The sequence below is a fragment of the Castor canadensis genome, chromosome X (genome assembly GCF_047511655.1).
Source record: "Castor canadensis chromosome X, mCasCan1.hap1v2, whole genome shotgun sequence".
In the NCBI taxonomy this organism is placed as follows: Eukaryota; Metazoa; Chordata; class Mammalia; order Rodentia; family Castoridae; genus Castor; species Castor canadensis.
Window position 1 is genome coordinate 77525325 of NC_133405.1, and position 13056 is coordinate 77538380.

General features: G+C 39.7%; 1 non-coding gene across 1 annotated transcript; it reads left to right on the forward strand.

Moving 5' to 3' along the window:
* Window positions 1-10278: 10278 nt before the first annotated feature.
* Window positions 10279-10382, forward strand: LOC141420196 (small nucleolar RNA U13). The gene has a single exon (XR_012444864.1). It is a non-coding gene; the product is annotated as a small nucleolar RNA U13 (small nucleolar RNA).
* The last annotated feature ends 2674 nt before the right edge of the window (window positions 10383-13056 follow it).

Sequence of the window (13056 nt, forward strand, 5' to 3'; positions counted from 1 at the left end):
ATTACTTTCCCCCCATATCCTCACCAGCATTTGTTGTTTGCTTTCTTGATGATAGCCATTTTAATTGGAGTGAGATGGAATCTCAGTGTAGTTTTGATTTGCATTTCCTTTATGGCTAATGATGTTGAACATTTCGTCATGTGTTTACTGGCCATTTGTACTTCTCTTGAGTATTGTCTGTTCAATTCATTTGCCCATTTATTAATTGGATTATTTGTTCTTTTGATATTTAATTTTTGAGTTCCTTATATATTCTGGATAAATCCTTTGTTCAATGAATAACTGGCAAAGATTTTCTTCCATTTTATATACTGTCTCTTCAACATTGTAATTGTTTCCTTTGATGTGTAGAAGATTTTTAATCTGATGCAGTCCCATTTGTCAATTCTTGCTCTTATTTCCTGAGCAATTGAAGTCCTATTCAGAAACGAATTGTCTGCACTTATATCTTCATGTGTCTTCCCCAGGTTTTCCTAGGGTAGTTTCAAAGTTTCTGGACTTACTTTAAGGTATTTTATCCATTTTGAATTAACTTTTGTACATGATGGGAGATAGGGGTCTAGTTTCAGTCTTATACATGTGGACATACAGTTTTCTCAACACCACGTGTCTTTGCTCCAACATATGTTTTTGGAATCTTTGTCAAAGGTCAAGTGACTTTGGTGTGTAGGTTTATTTCTGTGTCTTCTCTTCTATCTCATTGGTTTACACACCTTTTTTGTGCCAGCGCCAAGCTGTTATTATTACTGTGTCTCTTAGTATAATTTGAAGCTGATATTGTGATACCTCCAGCATTGCTCATTTTGTTCACGATTACTTTGGCCATTCAGGGTCTTATATGTTTTCATATAAATTATTTTTCTGTTTCTGTGAAGAATATCATTGGCATATTTGTGGGAGTTCCATTGAATCTGTAGATTGTTTTTTGTAATATAGCCATTTTCACAATATAAATTCTGCCAATCCATGAACATAAAAGAGGTCTTTCTATTTTCTTCTTCAATTTCTTTCTTCAAGGTTTTATAGTTTTCATTGTAGAGGTCTTTCACCACCTTAGTTAGGTTTATTCCTAGGTATTGAATTTTTTCAGGGTATTGTGAATGGGATTATTTTCCTGATTTCTTTCTCAACCTGTTCATTATTGGCATATAAAAAAGCTACCGATTTTTTTTCTTCATAAGTATGGATTTTAATTGTATTACAGAATGTCCCGACATGGAAGGTCATCAAATCTCTGAGCCTCTTGCTGTGGCCTTTAGGCTGTTTCTAGTTCTGGCTCTTCTTCAATAAAAATGGAATTCATTACTTTTCTTGTGACAATTTCTTAGAAATGGGAAACAGTATGTACACTGGAGAGCCCTCTCTGAGGCTCTGGGCCCTGCTGCCTAGCTGCACAAATGGAGGGGCCAGTGGACTTCCTGACATCAACAGTGGACACTCCAGAGCTCTAATGTGCAGGTCAGCACCTCCTCTCAGAGCTTCATCTTGCATTTGGAGATAACTTGCCTATTCACATTTCTTGGTGAACTCTTTCCATGTTACCCTTCTGTCTACTGTGTGTTTTTAGTAACAGTACTAGGGGGGTGTTCTCAAACAGGAATCTGAGTACTACTCAGACCACACCCACATGGACCAGGAAGGCCTGTGTCAGCTACAGGACAAAAGCCTATGGGATGGGCTTTGCTGTGTAGTAGTTGGTGGTCCAGAAGTCTGCAACCTCCAACACCATGCCTGTTCTGTCAGCAGCAGGTCTATCCTCCTTGACAAGTCCCCTTTGTTCCCATTAGTAGTTTCAAGTGAAGTTTGCCACTTCACTTTCATTAGAGTCCATTCTTATGGAATTGTTGACTCTGAGAGGAGTCATATGGTTTTATTTTTTATAATTTTTGTTTCTGCATTGGGATTTGCACATCTGAGGCCAAGTCATTGGTTGGAGGTTGTCTTTCAGTTGAAGTACTCTCAATGTTGAGGCAGGACTGTGTAGTAGCAGACTTGATTGCAGTTTCTTACCATTGGACTGGGGTTAAAGTTCAACAATAATGAAGTCACTAATTCAAAACCAAACCAAATGTTTAAATGAAATAAAAACAATTGGGAACATCATCTCCTCCAATAAGGTTACATAATACAGAAACTAGGCTTTTTAGAGGGTGTACTAGGAGTTTAAAAATTATTAAAGGTAGTCAGGCTCTAGTTGCTCATGCCTGAAGTTTTAGCTACTTGGGAAGCTGCGATATGAAGGATCATGGTTCAAGGCTAAACCTGGGTGAATAGTTCATAAAACCCCATCTCCAAAATGACTAAAGCAAAATGAACTGGAGGTGTGCATAGCAGTAGAGCACTTGCTTTGCAAGGGTGAAGCCCCAAGTTAAAACCCCAGTCCCACAAAAAATAGCTTAAAAAAAGATTTTAAAAAGAAAACACAACTCAGTACTTGGGAGGTGAATGTATACCAGCTGTGCTCATTCAGTGCAGCAGGTGTTTTTCTCCAATCTCTGGCCCTCAGCACTCTGTCTCTGGCTCTCTTGCTGTGTTTACTTGTGGTTCCCCTCTAAGTGCAATCTGAGTGTGTTGGTCTGTGATCAGCTAAGGTTTTGGGCCAGGGATTAGAGATGGTGGGGCAGATCCCATTGAGTAGCAGCAACTAAAAGGGGCAAGGCAGCTCTAGCCTGCTGCAGCAGTTCTGGTAAGGGTGAGGCAACTCCAATCACACACAGATATGTGGGATGGTGGGTCTAGTGATGGAGCAGTTCAAGACATGCTCTGTGGAGTTTACCCACTCCCTTGACTGGCACTGGGCTTACATCTTGCCCTGGGTGGGGATTCATGTGTACCAGGTAGCTCTGCAGCAGGGTTTGGTGTCTTCTTGTAGACCTCCAGTCTGTCGCTTCATTTGAAAAGTAGTATCTGGCACATGGATCATTCTTGCCAAACAAGTACTGCAGGGTGGTGAGTCTAAGGATGGAGTGGTTCAGGATGCTCTCTGTAGTGGTTGTCAGTTCCCACAGCTAGCACTGCTGGAGGGGAGTGGAGAGGGTGCCACAGACCAAGTTGCTTCTGGCTCCATCCCAGCAAAGTGTTTCCTTTGTTTCTTTTATAGCTCTACTGTTCAATATTTCTGATTCTCATCCCCTCTCTGTCTAGTAGCCCTGCCTTTCTAAATTGCTAACCTTTCCTTGAAAGCCACATACCTGAGTTTTTATTTTAATTTCATGGAATTGCAGGAATGTGGTGGGTCTCTAATTCACAGACTTGGAAGTCCTGTTATTAATTTATTGGGGTGGTACTGGAGTTTGAACTCAGGACTTCATGCTTGCTAGGCAGGTGCTCTACTACCTGAGTCATTCCACCAGCCCTCTTGTTATTATTAATAATAATAGTCAAAATGTAAAGACAACCCAAATTTCCATTAACATATCAATAGATAAATGAAATATATATCTGCAGTGGAATTCCCCTTAGGAATAAAAGTGAACAGACTATGTATACTACAACATGACTGAATCGCAAAATAATTATGCTGAATAAAACAAGCCTCGAAAAAAAGAGTACTTACTAGTTTATTCCACTTATACAAACCTCCCCCAAAACACCAAATAATCTGAAAATGTGAGAGTGGTTGCTTATGGACAAAGGAATGTAATGGTGAGAGGTTGGAATATGAGAAGTGTTGGGAGGCAGGCCTTAAGAACTGGCATGAGCCAGACATAGTGGCTCACTACTGTAATCCCAGCTACTTGGGAGGCACAGATCCAGAGGATAGTAACTCAAGGCCAACTCAGGCAGTTCTGGAAATCCCATAAATAAGTAGATCACTGTCCAGGCTGGCCACAGCAAAAACGCAAAACCCTATCTGAAAAATAACCTTAACACAAAAAGGGCTGGAGTTATGGCTCAAGTGGTAGAGTGTATGCCTAACAAACATGAAGCCCTGAGTTCAAATCCCAATACCACTTTTTAAAAAGTAGCATGAGAAAACTTTGGAGTGATGAATATATTCATTATCCTGATTTGGGGGGTTCTTGGAGATTTACATAAGTCAAAACTCATCAACATATTATATATATATATATATACATGGAAATTTCACAGAAGAAGAGTATGATGTCATTGGCTTCTGGATCCATAAGTTATTTTTTAGCAAATACATTGCTTAGAAATCCTAGAATTCTCGATGACTCTTTGCCAATCTCCTTTCTTTACCACAAGGGTATCCCCTGCACCTCCTCACAAATGCAAAGGAGAGGTTATGGGAGATGTTACTCCCAATGTAAGAACTGATATGGTTGAGGGACTTCAAAGTGGGTTAGGATTTTAATTATTTACAAATAATACATTCTGGTTAATTTGCAAAAGGAGCAGAGCTCCTCAGGTGGTCACCTGAGTCCACATTAGTATTTGCACTTCAATCTTTGCTGAGGGTGGGGATTGTGCTGATGGGACTTCAGCATGGGAGACTTACAGGGCTTCTTGATGAGCATGGGGGATATTAAGCCAAGCTCTGCTGCATAGTGCTTTTCATTTTAATACTGACATTTTATCCTTGAAAGTCCAATAAATATGTAAGAAGACAGTGGCATTAGTGTGTTCCCAGATACAGCCTCCAATGGGTTAACATAATGAGGCAGTATAAATTCACAGTTGGTCAATCTGCCCAGATTTATAAACTCCCCACTCTTCTGTGCAATAATTTCCTACAGGAGATTTCAGAATCAATAATTCTCCATCAGAGGATTTGAGGAAGCAAAAGAAGCCCTACCCAGTTACCTGCTGTGTCTCTGAGGGAAGGCCAGTGTCATGATTAAGCCCCAACCCATCTCTTCAGCTCAGCAGCAGCCATGATTAAGGCTAAGGCATAATCTGCCTTTAAAATGTCCTCCATTTTCCATGTCTTCCTTGTACAGCTGAAACTATTTAAAAAAAAATCAAATCATCGAGGGCTCAGATTGGGTCTTTATCCTGTCCTCCTAGTTTTAATATCAAATATATAAATCCTTCAGCTCTACTGTCTGATTTTGAGGAGCCTGTTAGAGAGCTTTTTAATAATTTAGTGGTTTCAGGGATTTTAACACTCATTCCCTCTTAGGCACCTGCTGATTTCCTTTGTACTCTTATCTCAGTTTTGATGCAGAGTATGAGATGTGACTGAAGTCCCACAAACCTGTCAACAGGACAAGGTCTGTGTCACTTTAACTGATTAAACACTGGCTGCAGCAAGGAGCCCAGAGTGTGTACAGACAAGCCCATTTACCAGTTGCAGTGGTATGTAGCTTTTTATTTAAAATTTTTCAGTAAAGTGCCCAATCTAATTAGTAGAACCAAAGAAGAATTGGACCTAGTCTCACTCAGCGGTAGTACAAGAAAATAATTGCTTGGCCTGAATAGACAAAATTGACTGGTGTGATCCAAAATCTTTAATGGTCACTCTGTACCCTGAAATCTTGGCGAGTATAAAGCACGGTTCATTTTCCAACATATGGCAAAAAGCCCATGGCACTATTCAAAAACTTGCTTTTCCTTTTTTCCTCATTCCTGATGAGAAGGAGGTTGGCATAGTTAAATATGCATGCCCACATAGGTACATAGGCTTATCTGTATGCAGATGCATGAGTGGTGTTAGTCAACATTTATCGAATGCAGAACACTTATGTGGTAGGGAGTACCAGGGGAAATTTAAAAAACACCTAATTTCTGCCCACATGATAGTTACAGTCTAATAGAAAATTTGTGATGCGAAGGAAGATGAGTAAAAATTGATTACTCCAGAGATAACAACCTCTAGCTTTTGTAACTTTTTTTCCTCCTGAGTACAAAAGTAATGCATGTTTCTCACAAGAACTTTGGAAAATAATAATCTGTAATTCCAGAACCCAAAAATGTGTATTAACATTTAAATAAATATATCCTTCTACTTGCTTTTCTTATATTGGCAAAATGTCTTTTTTTTTTTATGGGACTGGGGTTTGAACTCAAGGCTTTGCACTTGCAAAACAGGCACTTGCAAACAGGTGCTCTACCACTCGAGCCACACTTCCAGTCCACTTTGCTGTAGTTATTTTAAACATGGGGGTCTATCCAACTATTTGCTCAGGCTGGCCTAGAACCTTGATCCTCCTGAACTCAGCCTCCTAAGTAGCTAGGATCACAGGTGTAAGCTACCAGCGCCCAGCTACAAAATGTCTTTAAAACAAAATTGGAAGCTGGACATGGTGATGCATGTCTGTAATCCCAGCACTTGAGGTACTGAGGCAGGAGGATTGTGAGTTTGAGGCCAGCCTGAGCTACATACCAAGTTCAAGTCCAGCTGATCTACATAGTGATAACTTGTCTCAAACAAAAGAAACAAACATTGCAACCATGTTTAGCTTATCATTTTAGATACTGGAAATTTTTTTGGTGGAACTGGGGTTTGAACTTACAGCTTTGCGCTTGCAAAGCAGGTGCTCTACCAGTGGAGCCCACCTTCTCATCTGATAATGTTATAAACATTCTCCATGTTATATATTCACAACAATGTGAATATATTTAATGGTACTTAATTATACACTTAAAATGTTTAAACTAAAGCCAAGTGTGGTGGTTCAAGCCTGAAATCCTAGCTGCTTGAGAGGCAGAAATCGGGGAGAAGAGTTCGCAAGACTCCTATCACAACTAATAGGTTGGGCACAGTGGTGTACCTGTCATCCCAGCTATACAGGAAAGCATAAACAGGATGACTGTGGTCCAGGCCGGTATGGACATAAAGTGAAACCCTATCTCAAAAATAACCAACACAGCTGGGTGCTAGTGGCTCGTGTCTATAATCCCAGCTACTTGGGAAGCTGAGATTGGGAGGATTGGGGTTTGGAGGCCAGCCTGAGCAAATAGTTGGAGAGACCCCCATCTCCAAAATAACCAGAGTAAAATGGACTGGAAGTGTTGCTCAAGTGGTAGAGCTCCTGCTTTGCAAGCATAAAGCCTTGAGTTCAAACCCCAGTCTCACCAAAAACAAAAACACATGTATACACAAAAAGGACAAGGGAGAGTGGCTCAAGGCAGGTAGAGCCCCTGCCTGGCAAGCTTGCGGCCCTGAGTTCAAACCCCAGTACCATAAAAAAATGAATAAAAATTAAAATGGTTAAGCTGTAAAAAAAGAAATTCAAAGAAATACCTTAATTATTGAAGAGTTAGGATGGCTTAACTTTTTTGTGTCTGTGGGGTTGGGAATTGATCCCAGGGTCTTGTTCATGTGAGAGAGGTGCTCATCCCCAGCCCTAACTTTTTGCTACTATAAGTAGTTCTACAATGAAGAGCAATTGAGTATTATTTTGTGCTTGTCTCTTTTTTCTCCCCTAGGGATTGAACGCAGGGCCTTCTACTTGCTAGGCACATGCTCACATACTCAGACACTCCCTGCTTGTTTCTTTAGGAAAAATTCCTAAAATTGGAACTGGTAAGCTAAAGGGTATGAGCAAAAATAGAAATGCATTTATGCATTTATTTAGGCGTATTTGACACAGGATTGCCTATGTAGCCCACGCTGACCTTGAACTCATGATCCTCATGTCACCACCTCCCAAGTGCTGGGATTCTACAGATATGCACCACCAGGCCCTGCTGTTTTTTCTTATTTTAAAAATAATTTATTCTTGTAACTTTTTTCAAAACATATAAAAAATATACAAAAGAAAAGTTACCTCTATAATGCCACCTAGAGACAATCACTATTAATATTTTGGTGAACATCTATCTGGATTTTTTCTCTTCCTAAATACTATTATACATATAAATATACATAGGGCATACTATATTTGGTAACCCACTTTTTCATATTACAATATGAAATATCTTCCCATACCAATATAGGTTGACATAATCATATTTCATTTCTGCAATACTTTCCATTGTACAATTATACCATAAGTTATATAACATAACATGTTTTTAATACTTAGGTTTTTCTAGTTTTGCAATATTAATAACAACATTTTGATGACCAGTCAAATATACGGGTTTTGCACCCATGCAGTTTTCTCCTCCAGATACATTCCCCAATGTAAAATTCCTAAGTAAAAGGACATGCAAATTTTCCCTGTTTTGGTGCAAGGGCCTTGTGCAGGCAAAGCATGTGCCAAGGACAGCATGAACATTTTTTAGACTTTCAGGATGTAATGCGAAATTTTAGTTCAAAAAGGGTAGGCCAATGTATACTTTCACCAATTGTACTAATTTCATTTTCATACAACATGGTTTTACTCATTTGGATGGCTGTTTTGGACTTTTTTGTTCAAAGGGCGAGGTGCTGGTGGCTCATGTCTGTAATCCTAGCTACTCAGAAGGATTGTGGTTCGAGGCCAGCCCAGAATAAAGCAAGGTCCTAACTTAAAAATACCCAATACACGAAACAAGAGCTGGTAGAGTGGCTCAAGTGATAGAGGCCTGCCTAGCAAGTGTAAGGGCCTGACTTCAAATTCCAGTACTGAAAAACAAAGTTAACTAATTGTTTCAATGTTACTGATTAAAAAGCTATCTATTATTCAGTTAATTTGAAATGTCATCTTTATCGGATATTTACTTGGAGTATCTGTGTATGATTTGGATTTCTACTTTTCTCTCACGATCTATTCATTCTTATATTTGGCACTAATGCTTTGAAAGTCTCTTAAAATAATAGTAGTATGCCTCACCTGCTCTCAGTTAAGTTCTTTGGTTACCCAAATCTACAAAATTAACCTTGCCTAGTAACTACCTACAGTGTGATTTGACAAATGTCATTGAGCACTCCCACCTGAAAATATTTTTCCCACTAAGTCATTATGGCTCCTCAAAAGACCTCCCTCTAAAAGCCAGGAGCTGGTGACTCATACCTGTAATCCTAGATACTTGGGAGGCTGAGATCAGGAGGATCACTGTTTCAGGCCAGTCCGGACAAAACGAAAAAAAGTTCATCTCAACAGAAAAATGCTGAGCTTGGTGGTACAGGCCTGTTATCTAGCAACAATGGAATTGCAGTCCAAGATGGTGTGGGCAAAAAGCAAGACTGTGTCTCCAGGAGGCTGGCAGAGTGGCTCAAGCATTAAGATCACCTGCTTAGCAAGTGTGAGGCCATAAGTTCAAACCACAGTACCACCAAAACAATTAATAGTTTTTAAAAAAGCCTATCTCTAAAATAACCAGAGCAAAAGGGACAGGAGGTGTGGCTCAAGTGCTAGAGCATCTGTCTAGCAAGGGTGAAGCCCTGAGTTCAAACTCCAGTGCCACCAAAAAAAAAAATTCTATGGGTTGGGGATGTAGTTTAATGGTAGAGCATTTGCCTAGCATGTGCAAGGTCCTGGGTTTGAGCCCCAGCATGGCAAAAAAATTATAGGAGACCATTCTTTTGAACTAAGGTTCTGCAGGACTCCAACAGATAAGATTACAAATCAAAATGGAGTCACTCATACTAAAGTAACACACCACCAAACCAAAACTACTTGGGAGGCATACATAGGAGGATCAAGGTTGTGAGTCCCTATCTGAAAAATAAAGCAAAAAAAGGGCTGGGGACATGGCTCAAGTGGTACAGCACCAACAGGCTCACTTCTATCAGGTGTATAGGCTTTCAAAATGAGGCTAATTCACATAGTAATCCTTCAAAAATACAAGTGTGTGCCGGATGCTGTGTTACATGCCTATAATCCCAACACTCAGGAGTCTGAGGTGGGCAAATCAAGAGTTTGAGGCAAACCTGGGCTACAGAGCCTAACCCTGTCTCAAGAAAACAAACAAAAAAAGTGCAAGTATGCTTTCCAGCACACTTCCACTGCTCCCTTACTGCAAGGCATATTTGGCATTTTTTAGGGGGAGGGAGGGTGTTGAGACATGGTCTGGCCCTCGTAACCCAAGCTGGCCTCAAACTCGAGATCCTCTTTCCTCAGTCTCCTGAATGCTGGGATTACAGGCATGCATGCATCAACGCACTGAGCAAAGAATCAGCAGTGTTTGTTTATTCATTTTGATTCATTCATTTTGCAGTGCTGTGGATGGAAACCAGGGCTTCACACATGCTAGGCAAGCACTTTACCACTGAGCTACATCTTTGAGAAAATATTTTTTGCCTAGGGGTAGAACACGTTTCAGTGGTAGAACATGAGCACATGTTTAACATGTGCAAGGCAGTGGGTAAGATCCCTAGAACCAAAAAAATTTTTTTTGTGGTACTGGGTTTGAACTCAGGACCTCAGTCTTGCTAGGCAGACACTCTATCACTTGAGCCACATCCTCAGTTCCCAAAAAGTTTTAAGAAAACATTTCTTTACTATCCTTTTGTGGTTTATTAGTGTAATGATTGGGTGTTCACGCCATTGTGTGAGATGTGCCTCCCTCAAATCTTGTCGCAACATGGGCACATTACCAGTCTGATGTGAAAAAGGAAAAGAAAAAAATATAGTGTATGATTCACTTGAGCCTGGTTTTAGAGCTAAGAGATCTAGTTTGTTACAAGTAGTGTGCCAATTAAGAGTCAAAATCTCCTAGCTAGGCAGGAGGCAGAGATCAGGAGTATTGAAGTTCGGAGCCAACTCAACCCTATCTCGAAAATACCCAACACAAAAAAGGGCTGACAGTGTGGCTCAAGTGGTAGAGTGGCTGAGTTCAAACCCCAATACCACCAAAAAAAATCTCTGTCTATTATTTGTCATGTGGTCACAGGTAAATTTTGGTTTTGGTGTTGTTTCTTTCTCACTGCTTTGGGCTTTACTTTCCTTGCTTATAAAATGCTCATAACATATTTCATGGTTTTTTGGTGAGAACTAAATGAGTTAATGAATCTACTTCCTGTACACAGTAGGGTCACAATAATGGGTACCTAGAATTGTTTTAAATAAGGGTACCTAGAACTGTTTTCAGTAACTGAAGTCCTCCTTCCATCTTCCTGCAGGTGACCTATATCTGAATCTTCTAGAGTATTTATTTAAAATGAAAATCATGAGTTCTACCCTAAAACATCTGAATCAGAATCCTTGGGTGGAGTTCGAATCTGTATTTTAATTGAGTGCCCTTCCTACCTCTTCCTGGGGGGTTGAGATTCAAAGGCCCTGTGAGTGTGGCCTTGGAATTTTTCTCTTGATGAGTCATTGGGGGAGGGGAAGTCTCTTGCTTTCCAGTCAAAGTGCTGAGAAGGGGAGACCTTTGGATGAAGAAATTTAGAAAGTTGGAGGGAGTGTATTAGCATTAAATGTGAGGCCCTAGAGGACTCTGGGAAAGTGTTGAGGGTGGGGTAGAGAACAATGCAGGTGTTGGTGGAAGAAGCTGGGCTTGAGGGTTTTTTTTTTTTTTTGGTTTTTTTTTTAGGCCTTTTTGGTGACTGAGGAGACTTGAGATAAGGAGCACAGAACAGTCATCTCGTCTCCAAAGAGGAGACGCTTGGTATGTAGTTGTTTGATGTCAGAGATAGTCCATAATCAGCCTGGCCCAACTTTAAACATTTTATTCTTTACAGTTTAAATAACTAAGTGACAGAAAACCATTTATTAAAATAGATTATTCATTGGGGATCACATGAGTATATCTTCTCTAAATCCACGCCTCTGTCTTTGGTTATATTTCTCTTTAATGTGTGATAGGAAGATTACTTTCTAGTAGCTTTGGCATGAGTTGGAAAACCGTCTTGTGCTTTCTAAACCAGAGCATCTGAACCTTTATATTTGGATATGTACAGTGCTCCATAGGGCTTCACTAGATTCACTAGAGAGGTTACTTTTAAATTCCCAGATAGAATAGAATGTAAAAGAAAAACCTCTACTGCTGCTGTGGGGCAGCGGGGGTTTGGGGTGGAGGACATGACGATAAATCTACTCTGAACTCCTCTGATATTAATTAAATTAGCCAGGCATATTTTATTTCTAGTATGTCTGAATATTTGCAATAATACTTCCTATTTTAGAGTATATTTTCCTGGGGGATATCAACCTGAGTTAGTTACTGGGCATTTGTAGGAGGAAAAATATGCATCACAATAGACTTTTCAGAGGCAGACACTTCTCTTGCTTCTAAAGGTTGCAACAACAATGCCAGCATAGATAGGACATTTGCCCAGCGCGTGCCTGTAGTCTCAGCTAAAATGGGGCATTGTGTTGTTAGAAATGAAGGCAATTGTAATCTGTACTACTAGCCAAAGGCAAATGTACAAGATGTTTTTAGGCTAGAAATACCTTCTATAGATGGTGAGGAATAAAAGAGTTTTACTCTAGTTCTTTGTGTGCCCAACTCCCTAATCTTTCTTTTCTCTCTTTTTTTAAATTAGGGCAATATTAGTTGTACAACATAATGGGTTTCACTGTGACACACATGAATATAACTTACATGTATATAACTTACTTTGATCATATTAATTCCCCAGTAAACTCTCTCCCTAATCTTTATTTTTAAGACCGCTGATAAATACAAACTTGTGAGTGTCCTAAAGAGCATGTCCTGGGTTCTTGCAAAGGAATCCATGAGTCAGCTTTATCTCCACTTATCTTTACAAAATGACTGGACAAGGCACAACATCCTCCCAGGATGCCTCTCTTCTGGTCTGTTTACGTGTTCAGGGTGTTCAAGACAGATATTGTGTCTTTTGAATTTACAGCCCCAGGGCCTAGCATAGAGCTCTGGCTCATATTATTTATTGAATAAATGACTTAATTGAATGAATGAACTAATTAATCAGAGACTGTGGATGTAGTTCAGTGGTAGAGCTCTTGCCTAGTCCTGGTGAGGCCTTGGGGTTCATCCCCAGCACTGCAAGAAATAAATAAGCATTAATTTTAATCAAAGATTATATTTCCCTTTTGTTGTTCCATCCTGTCATCCCATTCCTCAGGGCAAACTGAAGAAAACATTTAGGCTTTATTCATATCTGGAATTTTATTGTGAACTTCTAAAGGAGCAAACTATGGATAAAATGGATAAAATAATTTTCTGTTTAAAATAATTTTAACCCGTGATTCTTATTCAAAAGATTAAAAAAAAAGTTCCCTAGACATTACAGGCAGTACATGTACTAAATCAATAGGTATTTAAGTCTTTTTTCCCCCCATGTAACCAGTCGAGTTT